Consider the following 10,458-nt stretch of genomic DNA (forward strand, 5'->3'; position numbering starts at 1 on the left):
TATATATATATATGTATATATGTATAAATGTATATTTATGTATATATATCAATGTATATGTATATATATGTATATATATGTATATATATGTATGTGTGTGTGTGTGTATGTATGTATATGTATATATATGTATATATATATATATATATGTATGTATTCCAACCACATGGTTCTAGATCCATTCCCACTGCATGGCACCTTGTGCAAGTGTCTTCTACTATAGTCTCGGGCTGACCAAAGCCTTGTGAGTGGATTTGGTAGACAGAAATTGAAAGAAGCCTGTTGTATATGTGTACACATATATATATATGTGTGTGTGTATATGTTTGTGTCTGTGTTTGTCCTGGTTTTAGCTTTAGGGTTAGGGTTCGAGTTTTAGAGTTAGGTTTGGGTTTTAGGGTCAGGGTTAGGATTTTAGGGTGAGGGATAGGGTTTTAGAGTTAGGGTTTTAGATAATCTCGTTGCAAACCACTCACCCAATGAGTATTTTTTCCAAATTTGGTGAAAATCTGTTCAACAAATTTTCGGTAATTTTCTATGTACTGTATACTCAGTAGCACATTTTCTAAATGATGGTAGAGTTTGATTTGAGGAAGATTTGGCTGCTATTTCTAGGAAATGAAGCAACTATTTGAAAGCTCTTTCTTTCAGCTATTTTGTTGGCTTGATTCCCTTACCCTAAAACCCTAATCCTGACTCTAAAACCCGAACCCTAGCCCTAAAACCCTAAAGCTAAAATCAGTACAATGCACGAATGATGCCACAAATAACAGTACCGCTGATAGTTGTTGTTGACAAACAACGGCAGTAATTTTATTCAAGGGAAAAGATCCCATTACACCGCCAGAACGTGTTGTTGACAAACCACAGCAGTAATTGTTTTCACCTCAAATAACGTCAGTGATTGGTTGAAATTATCGAAATACAACAATTTTAAACATGAAATAACTTCGAATATAAAAATTTTTTCTCTGTTCTATAAGACAAAATATACAAGTATACGAAGTTTTAAAGTGTTTCGGTAGAAAACACACTAAATAAAAAATGGTGTCCACCAAATCAGAAAGATCCGTAATTTCATTAAATTTCTATATCTTTGTGCAGCTGAGGATTGCTCTGCATTTTATATTTGATGTAATGTTCACATTGCTTAATTAAATGGAGTCGCATGAAACGATCGTACTGCATTAATTTTGGATATCCTTGTTGCTTATTTTGATTTTAATCACCTTATTTTGAAACTGTATGGATAGTACCATACTTAATTTTGGTGCCTAAACTTAAGTACCATATTCACCTGAAATCTAAGTTGCTTGTATTTATATATATATTTCTGTGTGAGTTAGAAGTTGGTGAATAAAGTCACTTTCAGGAGGAATTTTTGCATGAGGGATAATTTTAGGCAGTAGTTCACATTGTGTTTCCATAGAGCTTTAGTGGTGGGTTTGATGGTATGGTCCATGTTACAGAAGTGAAAGTTTAGTAGGTGTAGTGTTGCAGAGGGTATGGCATAAGCAACTTATGACCCCATCATGGGAAATTTAGTACATGAGTGTATCAATGAGAGACAACTAGGTGAGACTAAGATGTGATGTTAGTGTTCATTACTTTTTAGCCGATCAACTAATCTTGAAACCCCTATGTATAGTGGGGGTAGGGTCATGGTCAGTCCTACAACCCAATTGAATCAACCCTAGTACTTATTTTTTCAAATTTCGTACTTATTCAATCGGTTACTTTTGCCGAAGCGCTAAGTTATGAAGTCGTAAACACACCAACACCGATTGTCTAGCAACGGTTGGGGAACAAAAACACCCATGCACACACACTCACTAACATACACGATAGATTCTTTTCGGTTTCCGTCTGGCACATCTATTCAGAAGGTTTCAGTCGGCCCGATGCTATAATAGATAACAAGGTGTCACGCAGTGGGACTAAACCCAGCACCCAGAACCTTGTGGTTGGGAGGCAAACTTTTTACCACATATCCCATATAAGAGAGAGAGAGAGAGAGAGAGTGTGTGTGTGTGTGTGTGTCTGTGTGAGTGAAGACCAATTGAGACATCGTCTGAGCGTGTGTGATGTAAAATATGTTTATGCTTCAAGTCTATTGTTAGTGAAATGTCATGATGGGTTGTTTTGTTTCCCGCTAGTACTTTTTCAGGTTTAGATGTGAACTTCATTTTCAATTTTTGTTTTGCCGCATTTTGCATTAAGTAACATTTTCGTTCCGATCTTAGTTTTCTAACATTTTCGTTTCAATCTAGTTTTCAACATTTAACAGTGAAGCCAAGTTTATAAATGCAAGGCAATAAAAATGTAACAAAAATCATTGGGACTTGAAAAAGAATTGACAAAAAGCAGTCGTATTCTTTTCTTTTTCATTTTATTGATTGCAATCCGAAATTGCGTGCATGTGTGTGTGTGTGTACGTGAAAACATGGAAGTGCGATTGTGGACAGTTGTTCTGTTCTTTGTATTGCTACTCCGCCAACCCAGCTTGGCTTTCAGGTGACCAATTAAAAAACGAGCCTTGTCTTGGTTTACACACAAACGAAGGGGGATAATTCTCATTAAATCCGTGCAAAACCCATGTGCTCGATATTGAGTGAATGAGCGAGTGAGTGAGTGAGTGAGAGAGGGAGAGAAGAGTTAAAGTAGATGGGGGAGGACTGCGTGCTCGTGTGACCTCCATTAAATAACACACGTAACCAAATGCGTGTGCATGCGTGCACGCTTATTAGTGTGCGTGCGTGTGTGTTTGCGTGATTTACGCTAGAGCGGGAGTAATAGGAAGCGAGTGCGAAGAGTGAACAGAGAGTAGTTGTAGTGGGAAGAGGAGGAGGCAAGACTAGTATTTACTGTCACTACTATTCGCGCGCGCACTCACTCACTCATTCATGCTGAGAGTAACAAATACACCGACGCTTCGACAGATTTTTTACCCTTGTCTTTTGTTCCAGCGAAGTTAGCTGCTTCCAGCTTCCCTACCATTATGTTAACATTTAATTATTCGTTTTTAATTTTAACTTTCGGATCTGTAATTGAGTTTTTTTCCTTCTGAAAATTTTATTTAATGTATTATTGAAGTTCATGTTTTCTTTCTTTTCATTACATATTTAAAGTGTTTTCAGTATACGTTTCTATTAAAAGCTATTAATATTATTATTATTATTGCTATTAGCAAAAGCGATTAATGCTGAGAATTTAAAATGAATATTGTTTCTTTTCTCTTTTTCAAACGTCATGCATTTAGGAGTATATCATTAATTATGTACTACTTTGCTTTTAAGATGTCTGGGTGTGAACTAAGGGAAATTTGGCTGCTATTGCTACCGTTTCGAGTGACTAGTTAGCAGGTTTTTTTAATTTATTTATTCGTCAACATTAACGTTGTTGTTTAGCTTTAGGTTAGTTCTTCTCGAGCAAAGCTTATAATCGAAGCCGTTCCATCCGCGACTATCTTGTATTTTTGCAAATCTGTGACTACATTGTCCAGAGTGTTCTTCCTTGTTTTTTTTTTAAGACGGTGGGTGTGACTTGAGAGGCATTCAGCTGTTATTTCTAGTAATTTAAGCGACCATGTTTAGAGGCTCCCTCATTGCTCCAGCCAGTGGTTCTATCTGACATCATTTCTTCACGGCAAAAAATTTATCCCACTGTTTGTACTCCTCCCTCATTGGCTTGTCAATTTTATTTTGTAGCTCGCGCTGTAGAACAATTGAAACGACAAGTATCCCTCGCGTTACGAAATTCTGCCCTTGTGTAAATTGTATATCACAATCAGTCATAATTTTACAATACTGCCTGTAATTCTTCCCTTAGTAAAACTGTAGTAAATCTTAAAGACTTTAAAAACTAAAATCACGATATTATTATTTTTGTGATGCTTTGTCATATACAAACTGTCCCAGGTTTCACCTAGAGTCCTCAAATAACAAAGTTTGACGTTTTATTGTGGATATTATGATTAGTAATGATACCGTGTATGTAAATGAGGGCAGTATCTGAGAACTATGATTCTGTTAAATTTGTTATATCTCAGTTCTGATAGAGTTTTAAGAGAATCGGGTATTTTCAGATTGACTGTTTTTCTTAGGATGTAGACAGTTCCCATGAGAATTTCTTTGTTGTTTTGATACCTTGGGGTTTTCTGATATTTGGCCATAGTTTTGAGAGCATCTTTTGGTATTTTCCTCAAAGCTCCAATGATTACAACAGTTGTTGTTCTTAGATGTCACATTTTCGAGACTTCTATTTTAAAGTCCTTATATTGACTTAATTTCTCAAATAAATTTACAGGAGTGGCTGTATGGTAATTTTACAGAATAGGCACAGGAGTGGCTGTGTAGTAAGTAGCTTGCTTACCAACCACATGGTTCCGGGTTAATTCCCACTGCGTGGCACCTTGGGCAAGTGTCTTCTACTATAGCCTCAGGCCGACCAAAGCCTTGTGAGTGGATTTGGTAGACGGAAACTGAAAGAAACCCGTCGTATATATATATATATATATGTAGGTGTCTGTTTTTCCCCCCAACATCACTTGAAAACCGATGGTGGTGTGTTTATGTCCCCGTAACTAGCGGTTCGGCAAGAGAGACCGATAGAATAAGTACTAGACTTACAAAGAATAAGTTCTGGGGTCGATTTGTTTGACTAAAGGCGGTGCTCCAGCATGGTTGCAGTCAAATGACTGAAACAAGTAAAAGAAAGAGAGAAATAGAATTGTTGCAATCTGCTGGGATTGACATATCTTTGAGCAGACATGCTTTGTCAACATTATATGTTACCACAATGTCTGGTCTATCGGCCTATATAGCACAATCAGTTTGAATACTAAAGTCCCAAAGAATGGTGATAATCTTTATTTTCTCTTATTTTGGCAGGCTTATTTCCCCAGCAATTCTTCTCATACGGCATATTAACCAGTGCATATACTGGCCAAATCTCTCTTGGTGAATAATGTATTCATTTGAGGTTAACATAGGGTAACCAGAAATGGAGCAGTCAATTGTTTCCCTGGTTCCACCACAGGAGTGGCAGCAGGGTCTGCACCATTTTCAAGAATGCTTGTTTGGTAGCTTCTTGTGGGCAGACATTGATCTTGAGTTGCTATAATGAATCCCTCTGTTTCTAATTTACTTCCAGATGCAGCCTACTATTGATGGGCCATATTTGTACCCAAATCTGGATCGCTGCCCCTTGTTGAGTATTTGCCATGCAATACTTTACTTTTCTATGTACTTTGTAGCATTGAGATTTCATTTGATTTGACCTGTGTTTTTATCTGTTTTGCTATCACAGAGGGTTCATTTGTTTTATGTAGTCGTGACTCAGTTTGGTTGATTCTCAATTCCAGCACATACTTCTATGCTTCTGATACTGAGTGCATTTTTTGGAATGTTCATACTTGCAGACAAGTTTAAGCATCCAGTCATTGGTGTTCTTTGGATTGGCACCTACCCCTATGATTGCTGTCTTTAGAGACAGTTGCAGCTCTATTTGTCCACATCCTCCACCCTGTCAGGACATACAGTCTACCTGCATTTACCTTTGGGTGATGCATGTGGTGCATTGTGAGTAGTTTGCATATTTTTGTATGGATTTTACTGCTGGACGATTTTAGGATGTTAAAGTTGTAGGTACAACAGTTATTATGGCTGAGGTGTTGATTGTGTCAGTCCTGTTTCTTATTTCAGGCTCACTCTTTAGGATGGCTCCTAATTCTATTGCAACATTCTTTTCAAATACTTTTGCACATTTGTGAGCGTTGGATACTATCTCCTTCACTTACACCTAAGTATTATTATTATGGTTGTGTTGTAAGCAGCTCGTTTCCCAGTCACATTGTTCTGGATTCAGTCCTACTGTGTGGTAACTTCGGTAAGTGTCTTCTACTATGGCTCCAGGTCAGTCAAAACCTTTTGAGTGGATTTGGTAGATAAAAACAGAAAGAAACCCAGTTTGTTTGACTAAACCCTTCAAGGCAGTGCCTCAGCATGGCTGTAGTCCAATGACTAAAACAAGTAAAAGATAAAAGATTATTATCATTATTATTATTAAGGGCAGCAAGCTAGCAGAATTATTACTACACCGGACAAAATACTTATGATTATTATTATCATTTTTAAATGATATAAATTTCTGACTTTCTTTCTATTGCTGCCACTATTAGATTTTAAACTTTTACACAGTATAGTGCCTTACCTTTTTCTGGATGACTAGAAAGAGGCCATCGAAAGCAGTAATATGAAAAAGAATTATAAAAGTATTATGTTGGACATTAAACTTGATGTCAGAGAAATACTCAACCATATTGCAAAAGTATAAAAGTTTGTAATGTCTGTAGTGGGAGCAATAAGCGACAATCGAGACAAAATTAGTTGAAGTGCTCAAGGTTTTTTTCTGCAGATATTTATTTTTTCATATGATACTGAATATGAAATGAGTCCTTAGCGTGTGGATTAGCTTGATGTAATGTGTCAACAAAAATATTGGTAATTCAAGTGAAAACTAAAAGTTTATTCTTATTTGTTCTTTAATATTCTGCTCAATCCTATAGTATTCAGATTATTCTATCAATTATAACGATAATTTATTCATGTTGTTTTGAATCAATCACACATTATCTCATAGTTTTGAGGTTTTCATGATGTGATTGTATACTTTTAGAATAACATTGTAGGGTAGGTGTGAACTGTTGGATCTCACCAGTTTGAACATGAAACAAGTTGAATATTTGGGTTGGATGCTAAAGGTTTAAATGTTGTTATGTATAGCATTCTGTGCATTTATGAATGATTATTTTCATGTATGTGGAGACGCAATGGCCCAGTGGTTAGGGCAGCAGTCTCGCGGTCATAGGATCGAGGTTTCGATTCCCAGACCGGGCGTTGTGAGTGTTTATTGAGCGAAAACACCTGAAGCTCCACGAGGCTCCGGTAGGGGATGGTGGTGAACCCTGCTGTACTCTTTCACCACAACTTTCTCTCACTCTTACTGTTTCTGTTGTACCTGTAATTCAAAGGGTCAGCCTTGTCACACTGTGTCACGCTGAATATCCCCGAGAACTACGTTAAGGGTACACGTGTCTGTGGAGTGCTCAGTCACTTGCACGTTAATTTCATGAGCAGGCTGTTCTGTTGATCGGATCAACTGGAACCTTCAATGTCGTAAGTGACGGAGTGCCAACAACAATTTTCATGTATAACAATGATTGCCAACATGTCAATTTATAACTTGGGAATTCCATGGAAAAATAAGTTTTGCATTAAAAGTTTCCATATTATAGCAAAGCTTCCAGGAACACAACCTTTCCATGTGTGTAGAGTGCTGTATATTGTTTCTTGTTAGTTAGTAATAATAAAGAAAAAATATATTACTCAGTTACTCTCTTCACCCAATTTTAGTTGAAATATTGGGCTTTGTGCATAGTCAAGAAGAATTGAGCACAGTTCCTTTCAAAGTTAACTTTGCAGACCTGTTATGTATCAGAATTTATCTATTGGTAGCAGATTGATGCAATGTAAGTGTGCTGGGCCCATAATCCAGAGGTCTGTAGATCAAAACTACACTCTGTTAATTATTGTTTTGCTATTTTTATATAATCATGGCTGTGTAGTAAGAAGTCTACTTTCCAACCACTTGGTTCCAGGTTCAGTCCTACTGTGGGCAAGTGTCTTCTACTATAGCCCCTGGATGACGGAAGCCTTGTGAGTAGATCTGATCAATGGAAACTGAAAGAAGCCAGTTATATTACATATCTATCTATCTGTCAGTCTGTGTATGTGTGTGTGTGTATTTGTGTTTGTTCACACTACACTGGTTAACAACTGGTGTTGATTTGTTTTTGTCCCCATAACTTAGTGGTTCAATGAAAGAGACCAACAGACTATCAGAATAAGTACAATAAGTACCAGATTTAAAGAGATAAGTACTGGGGTTGATTTGTCCACCTAAATAGTTCAAGGTGGTGCCCCAGCATGACAGTCCAGTGACTGAAACAGTTAAAAATTAAAAAAGTAATTGATATTTTTCCATCATTCAAAATTTGGTGTTTTGTGCTAGTTTGAGAAATTATTAGCTGAAGCAGCAGAATATTGGGCAAAAGAAAAGAAAAATAATAGACAAAACTGTTTTGTTACATCCTTTTGTATTTTTAGTTCAAACCCTACACAGGTCAGCTTTGTCTTTTCATCCTTATCAAGATCATCAACATTTAACATCCGTTTTCCATACTGGCATGGATTGGATGGCTTGATGGGAACTGGCAAGGCTAGGGCCTGCACCAGGTTCCATAGTCTGTTTTGGCTTGGTTTCTACAGCTGGATACCCTTCCTAATGCCAACGACTTTACAGAAATTACACTAGTCCTTAGTCAAATTGCTGAGGGTACCCCAAATTTCTGCCCTTGAATCAACAACTGTTGTTATGGTTACTTATGAAAGAAATATGCTACATTAAATTCCTAGCACAGTTTAGTTTCATAACATTGTTCTCAACTTCCATCTTATCCTTTGAAGGTAAATGAAATAACACCTGTTATACATTGACCATCATTCAATTAATCATGGTTCCCCATCTCTCTATAAACTTCTGTGTACCTTTCAAAGAAATTGTTATAATTATGTGTTTCTTCATATTTATTAATTCTCAGTTCATTATTTATCCTAATATAATAATTTAATATATATATTCTTTCTGAGTTCATATTATGTCAAAGTTGACTTTGTCCTTAGTTTTTTGGCAAGGAAGAAAGTAATTACTGTTGTTTAATCCTTAAACCAATGGTCATTGAGCAGATCTATAATTAAAGAGATTCCAGCTTTGACCATCTTATATTTTTAGATTTATATCTAGGATTACATTATCTAATGTCACAGTGTTTAATGTGGTCAGTTTTTAAGATAGTTGTTTTGTGCAACCCCCAAGTCAACTTGATTGAAAAAGCCTATGACCAAAAGCATTCCAGCTGTGACCATCCTTATCTTTTTTTCTGTCATATATAGAACTATGCTATCTAATGTACCTTTTCCTTATATTTAAGATGGTAATGTATGATCTAGCTGCTATTTCTAGCAAGTCGAGCAACAGTGTAGATCTTTGGTAAGGGCTACACTTCTGGTTCAGAAAGAATTATAAACAGGTCACGTTTGTTGAAGTTTGTCACCAATATATCAGTGACATGAAACCTATGGTACCAGCTTTAGATTTGTAAATTAACTGAGTAAATAACTTACTCATTCCTTCCTATATTGAATACTCTTTCAGTTCATCATCACAAAATATATATTTATTTTGCTTGGTTTAACCTAAAACTTTTTTTTATACCTATTTCAGTGATAATGACTGATGTGAAGGAATTTCATGGTGCAATGTTGGCTCAAGCTCACAGAATTCACTAGGATCATATGCAGTTTAGAATTTCAAGCCAACACCTTCTTGATTACTAGCCACCTGTGCATGGAAGGTAAGCTCTATTGTGAACATGTCCATACTCCATATTTCAGTGTGACAAATTTTTTAATTTCGCAAATGCACATTGTTTGCTTTTGATTTTGTCAACTACACTGTATAGTAGGGTCAGTTGGGCACCATCTGTGAGAAAAACAGCTCCATGATACAATTGACTCTGTCAGAAATTTGGAAACAACATGTTGTACTGCTTGGCATTTGCGCTGGGAGCTGCAATACAAACATTTCAGAGTGTTTGGGTGTCAATCTGAGGACAGTGCAATCTGAGGACATGTGCTAAGAGTGATGGAAACCAAATATCCAGCCAACATCATGGTGTCTGGAATGATCACTAGTGATGGCAATGTTATGCCTCCATTCATCTTCCCACAGGGCCTCAAACTCAACACAGGGGCCTACATCAAGTGCCTGTAGGAGGTATTGCTGCCCTGGGTTAAGAGAGTAGTGGTTGGAAGACCTTATGTCTGGCAATATGATTCTGCACAATGCCACACAAATAGAACCTACTCATGGCTGCCAGACAATTTCTGCAACCACATCACCCCTAACATCTGGCCACCTAACTTCCCAGACTGCAACCCCCTTGATTATTATTTGTGTGGTGCAGTTGAGCAAGACACCAACAAAATTCCTTGTAACACCAAAAATGAACTCATGGCAGCATTCACCAACTTAAACAAGGAGGCCGTCCAGAAGAGTTGCAGGAGATTTCAAAGTCATCTGGAGGCCATGGCTGAAGCCAATGGAGATTTTATTGAATAAATTTACTCTTTAGTATTTCAGGATATTTTTATGTAATTTTGGTAAATCATCATCATCATCATCATCGTTTAACGTCCGCTTTCCATGCTAGCATGGGTTGGACGATTTGACTGAGGACTGGTGAAACCGGATGGCAATGAGATGTCTGTTATTTTCACTTTTGCGTAATTTAGATGACAGTTTATTCACCGCACCCTGTATATATATATTAATATATAT

General features: G+C 36.9%; 1 protein-coding gene across 3 annotated transcripts in view; it reads left to right on the forward strand.

Annotated features, from left to right (window-relative positions):
• The window catches only part of LOC106882657 (serine-rich adhesin for platelets), an 85,404-nt gene that overhangs the window by 14,659 nt on the left and 60,287 nt on the right, over positions 1-10,458 (forward strand). For 2 of the 3 annotated variants that reach the window (XM_052969698.1, XM_052969699.1), the window contains exon 2: positions 9,343-9,472. The gene's annotated coding sequence lies outside the window, so the exon portion shown is untranslated. Of the gene's footprint in view, positions 1-2,897; positions 5,887-9,342; positions 9,473-10,458 lie in introns of those variants that run through there. The other variant, XM_052969700.1, reaches the window with a different exon arrangement.

The sequence above is a fragment of the Octopus bimaculoides genome, chromosome 7 (assembly GCF_001194135.2).
Source record: "Octopus bimaculoides isolate UCB-OBI-ISO-001 chromosome 7, ASM119413v2, whole genome shotgun sequence".
In the NCBI taxonomy this organism is placed as follows: Eukaryota; Metazoa; Mollusca; class Cephalopoda; order Octopoda; family Octopodidae; genus Octopus; species Octopus bimaculoides.